This window comes from Protopterus annectens, chromosome 10.part0, assembly GCF_019279795.1.
Source record: "Protopterus annectens isolate FY-2018-M chromosome 10.part0, PAN1.0, whole genome shotgun sequence".
NCBI lineage: Eukaryota > Metazoa > Chordata > Ceratodontiformes > Protopteridae > Protopterus > Protopterus annectens.
In genome coordinates, this window is record NC_056744.1 from 1,703,799,169 (window position 1) to 1,703,805,168 (window position 6,000).

Here is a 6,000-nt window from a genome sequence, read left to right on the forward strand (position 1 = left end):
TATCAATAACAGGCAATCAATACCCACTTTAAAATGAGAATATAATTAGAGATCTTGGTACCTTTGCCTCTGATTATCATGTAACAACAGAAGTCAGTAAGCACTTCTACTTAGAACAGCTGATCGACAAGGAGATACCTTCCAGATCAAAAGAGGTCACTGTCCCATTATATTCAACACTGATTATGCCAATTATTCAATCCTCCCTGGAATGTACCTATTAGACTTTTCTTCTTCTTTCAGCTGCTCCCATTAGGGGTCGCCACAGGACATCAACTGTTTCTATTTCTTCCTGTCCTTTGCATCTTGCTCTGTCACACCAACCACCTGCATGTCCTCTCTCACCACATCCATAAACCTTATCTTAGGCCTTCCTCTTTTCCTGTTACCTGATAGCTTCATCCTTTGCATCTTTTTCCCAATATACTTTGCATCTCTCCTCAGCACATATCCAAACCAACATAATCTTGCCTCTCTGGGCTTGGTCTCCAAACTTTCCAACCTGGGCTGACCCTCTAATATACTTATTCCTAATCCTGTCCATCCTTGTCACACCCAGTGCAAATCTTAACATCTTCAACTCTGCCACGTCAAGCTCTGACTCCTGCCTTTTTGTCAATGCCACTGTCTCCAACCCATACAACATAGCTCGTGTCTCACTACCCTCTTGTAGACCTTCCCTTTCACTCTTACTGGTACTAGTCTGTCACAAATCACTCCGGACACTCTTCGCCACCCACTTCATCCTGCCTATACTCTCTTCTTCACCTCTCTTCCACACTCACCATTACTCTGAACTGTTGATCCCAAGTATTTAAACTCATCCACCTTCACCACCTCTACTCCCTGAATCCTCACCATTCCTCTATCCTCCCTCTCATTCACACACATATATTCTTAGTCATGCTGACCTTCTGTCTTAGTCTTGCTGACCTTCATTCCTCTTCTCTCTAGAGCACATCTCCACCTCTCCAGGGTCTCCTCCACCTGTTCCCTACTCGCACTACAGAACACAATGTCATCTGCAAACATCACAGTCCACGAGGACTCCTGTCTGATCTCGTCTGTCAACCTGTCCATCACCATTGCAAATAAGAAAGGGCTCAGAGCTGATCCTTGATGTAATCCCACCTCCACCTTAAACGCATCCATCACTCCCACCGCAGACCTCACAGCTATCACACTACCCTTGTATATATCCTATACCACTCTTACATACTTCTCTGACACTCCCGATTTCCTCATACAATACCACAACTCCTCTCTAGGCATCCTGTCATATGCTTTCTTTAAATCCACAAAGACACAATGCAACTCCTTCTGACCTTCTCTGTGCTTCTCCATCAACACTCTCAGAGCAAACATCGCATCTGTAGTGCTCTTTCCTGGCATGAAACCATACTGCTGATTACTAATCATCACATCCCTTCTTAACCTAGCTTCCACTACTCTTTCCCATAACTTCATGCTGTGACTGATCAATTTAATCCCTCTGTAGTTACTACAGCTCTGAACTTCACCCATATTCTTAAAAATCGGTACCAAAACACTTTCTCCATTCCTCAGGCATCCCCTTACTTTCCAAGATTTCATTAAACAATCTAGTTAAAAACTCCACTGCCATTTCACCTAAACACCTCCAGGCTTCCACAGGTATGTCATCTGGACCAACAGCCTTTCTGTACTTCATCCTCTTCATAGCTATCCTTACTTCCTCCTTGCTAATCCACTGCACTTCATGATTCACTATCCGCACATCATCCAACCTTCTCTCCTTCTCATTCTCTTCATTCATCAGCCCCTCAAAGTGCTCTTTCCACCTGCTCAACACACTCTCCTCACTTGTGAGTATGTTTCCCTCATTATCTTTTATCACCTTTACCTGCTGCACATCTTTCCTAGCTCGGTCCCTCTGTCTAGCCAATCGGTACAGGTCCTTTTCTCCCTCCTTAGTATCCAACCTTTTATACAACTCTTCATACGCCTTATCCTTAGCCTTCACCACCTCTCTCTTTGCCATGCACCTCATCTCCTTATACTCTTGTCTAATTTCTTCATCTCTCTGACAATCCCACTTCTTCTTCGCCAACCTCTTTCTCTGTATACTCTCCTGTACTTCTTCATTCCAGTACCAGGTCTCCTTGTCCTCCTTCCTCTTTCCAGATGTCACACCAAGCACCTTTCTAGCCATCTCTCTTACTAGCTCTGCTGTAGTTACCCAGCTATTCGGTAACTCTTTACTGCCACCCAAGTGCCTGTCTTAACTCTTCCCTGAACATCACCTCACAATTACCCTTTTTCAATTTCCACCATTTGATCCTTGGTGCTGCCCTCACACTCATCCTCCTCTTCTTGATCACCAATGTCATCCTACAAACCACCATCCTATGCTGCCTAACTACACTTTCCCCTGCCACCACTTTACGGTCTCCAATATCCTTCAGACTGGCCCTTCTACACAAGATATAATCCACCTGTGTGCATCTTCCTCCACTCTTGTATGTCACCCTATGCTCCTCCCTCTTGTTAAAATACGTATTCATCACAGCCATGTCCATCCTTTTCGCAAAATCCACTACCATCTGACCTTCTGAATTCCTTTGCTTAACACCATCCCTACCCATCACTTTCTCATCCCCTCTGTTCCCTTCACCAACATGCCCATTGAAATCTGCTCCAATCACCAGTCTCTCACCCTTGGGTACAGTCATCACCACTTCATCCAACTCACTCCAAACTTTTTCTCTCATCCATTGCACACCCAGCTTGTCGAGCATATGCACTAACATTCATCATTACACCATCAATTTCCAGCTTCATAAACATCACTCTATCCGGCACTCTTTTCACCTCCAAAATACTCTTAGCATACTGTTCCTTCAGGATAATGCCTATGCCATTTCTCCTCCCATCCACACCATGATAAAACAATTTGAAACCGTCTCCAATACACCTAGCCTTGCTCCCCTTCCATCTGGTCTCTTGCACACATAATATACCAACCTTCCTTCGGTCCATCATATCAGCTAGCTCTCTCCCTATACCAGTCATACTGCCAACATTCAAAGTTCCGACCCTCACTATCACAGTCCTAGCCTTTACCTGCCTTCAGGCATTCCTTCCCCCTCTTCTCCTCCTTCGGCCAACAGTAGCTCAATTTCCGCCAGCACCCTGTTGGCCAACAATACTGGTGGCGGTCGTTGTTAACCCGGGCCTCGACCGATCCGGTATGTATATCTGTACTGTTGTCTGCACCTATGATTTGGCAAAATTTTACGCCGGATGCCCTTCCTGATGCAACCCTCCCCATTTATCTGGGCTTGAGACTTCTCTAACAACTAGAAAGACCCCAGATGCCCCTGGGTTCCTATCACGTAGTCAACTTTTACAAGTTCGAACCACATATGGTCGAGACCATATGTTCAAATTTGTAAAAGTTCAAGTGTGTGAATGGAAATCTCCATAAGTGGAGGTTTCCATTCACTTCAATGTGGTACGATCTCGGAGTTGGTATATTTAAGTAGCGGGGAGTGTGGGCCCCCCTGCTTCAACTATTTGTTTGTCCATTGCATTTTTTTTTTTTTTTTTTTTTAGGTATTTGAAGTTCTGTAATTTCGAACATAATGTTTCGAACATTAGGTGTTCGGAGTTACAGAACTTCAACTATCTGATATAGACCCAATGCTCCTACCCAAGGTCATCACCTGTTTGATAACCCTAATCTACCAGAAAAGACTGGATGCAATGTCCCTTTATTCAGTATCTTCTAGACTTCTGAGCAGAGACTTATGCCTTGCCTTTCAAGCTATTAGGGACTCAGTGGGTCCTTGATCTTTTGAAATCTCCAAAATACAGTAGTCCACAAGGGATCTAAATCACCACCGGCAAGCAAATTAAACAATGTGGAGAGACAGAGGTTCCATTACACAACACCTTTCCCACCTTTGGAAATGACTTTCACTGCAGATTAAGCAGTGTAATACATTATCTGCCTTAAATCAGGAACTGGATGTTTTGGGCAGGTATTCACAAAGTCACCCCTGGCCTAATAGGTCTGGCACTTCTACACAAAGGAGGTTCAGTCTGAGGGCAGGTACTGGCAGGTAGAAATAGCCACAAGAGCCAACTGCCATGTATTTCCTGTTATCTGATGATATCTTGCAGCAAACGCTTGACAAGAGTCCAGCAATAAGTAAAGAAATTGTTTTTATCCAGAACTGCTATGCTACACTTTTTTCAGCCACCAGTCAGAAATTGTGTATATAAAAATCAGAGACAGCTTAACTCACACATTAAAGTTTTTGAAGGGAGATGGCTTTATATTAAATAAATAGTCCTCTACTCAAAAATCATCAAATGCATCATAGTCATCAAAAGTATCATTTTTTAAGAAATCAATGAAGTATTCAAGTAAGGAAGTTTTCACCTTAACCGGACATCTGGGGACCACCACAGATTGAGGCATTTAATTTTTTTTGTACTCAATGAGTTTGTTTTGAAACGTTGGGAAATTAATTTTGTTGGTTTTCTAGCACCTCAGTTCTCAGTATGTTTATTTCAAAATGTTAGGAGTTGACAACATGGCTTGCCTTGATATAACGCCATGGATCAGTTTCTGCCAAATGAGCAGAAAAAAATTAAGAAAACAAATAAATGTAATTGAAAAAATAGTCACATTATTGTATATAAATTAGACTGCTGGTAAGTTATTGATGCTTCTTATGTCAGTTGCAGACCCAAGATTGCAATTTCCAAAATGAAAGACATGCAACAGCAAAAATTAAAACTGGACTTACTGATATAACTCCATTAGCTTTGTGTTTTCCATGTTCTGATGTGTCACCTGACACTGACTCCTCAGTGGTTGTCAGATAGCCTGTGTCATCATTTCTCTCTTCCAGAACCTCTACTTCTGTTTTGATTTCCAAGTTAATATCAGATACTGCTGAGTGGATTTCTGTACTGCCAGTTTTAACGCATTCAAGATTTTCTTTTATCTCTCTCAGAATTTCTGATTCTTTGCTGTTAAGTTGTTGAATGAGTTTTTGTTCCTTGTCCTGGAGAAACTGGTGCAGTTCTACAAATTCTTCTGCAATGGATTTTTCCAAATTAACAGCACGTTCCTGAGAAAAAAGTAAAACAGATAAGAAACAAGCTAACTTCTACACATTATCATACCACAATACCAGGTTCAGGCGCCTAGGCAGCAAGACATTTCCCTGTGATACATTTTGGCTGGGGACACATGGCTGAAATGACATTCAGCTGCAGAGAAATATGGCTGTTTGCAAATTCCCTGTGGGCAAAGAGAAGAATGTGTTGTCATACCTACAACTTCAATAACCAAATTCACAGGGGGAAAACAAACAGCCATATTTCTCTGCAGCTGAATGTCACTTCCGCCATGTGTCCCCAGCCAAAATGTATCGCAGGGAAATGTCTCGCTGCCTAGGTGCCTGAACCCCACAATACCAGTTATGTCCATATAGTTGACTTGCATGATGACAGCATGAGTAAAGTTAAGTCCCCTGAAACAGAGACAGAGAAGCTGATTGGAAAACTGGTGACATGGTTAAGAAGAGGGTTTGTCTTAATGGTGGAGGTCTTTACCTCACAGATGTAAAGTAAAGGGTTTGATTCTGACCTCTTGTTACTGGCTAGGTTTATAAACATCTGCAGAGTGGTAGCCTGACATTTACCTATGAACCCAGAAACTAGCTAAGTCCATCAGTGTGAGTGGAAGGGAGAAATGTGAACCCTCCATGATGCTCTCTGTAGGAATGAGACTCATGTGCATAGATGATCTATACAAAGAATTTGTGTAATGCAACAGCTGTGTGTTCAGAGGGAGGTGAAGCTGGATCTGAAAAAAGCATAAGGTAAGCCCCACACTGTTTGTCTGTCTCTATGCCAACCTGACTTCTTCTACTGACTCATTGCAGTCTCTGATGATTAAAATGGTTTCCAGGAATTATGATGAGCAAGAGGCCATATTCCTAG

General features: G+C 42.6%; 1 protein-coding gene across 1 annotated transcript in view; it reads right to left on the bottom strand.

Moving 5' to 3' along the window:
- Window positions 1-5,120, bottom strand: part of LOC122813931 (zinc finger protein OZF-like) — a 43,514-nt gene extending 38,394 nt beyond the window's left edge. The window contains 1 exon segment of the mRNA XM_044086477.1: window positions 4,797-5,120. The gene's annotated coding sequence lies outside the window, so the exon portion shown is untranslated.
- Between the last annotated feature and the right edge of the window lie 880 nt (window positions 5,121-6,000).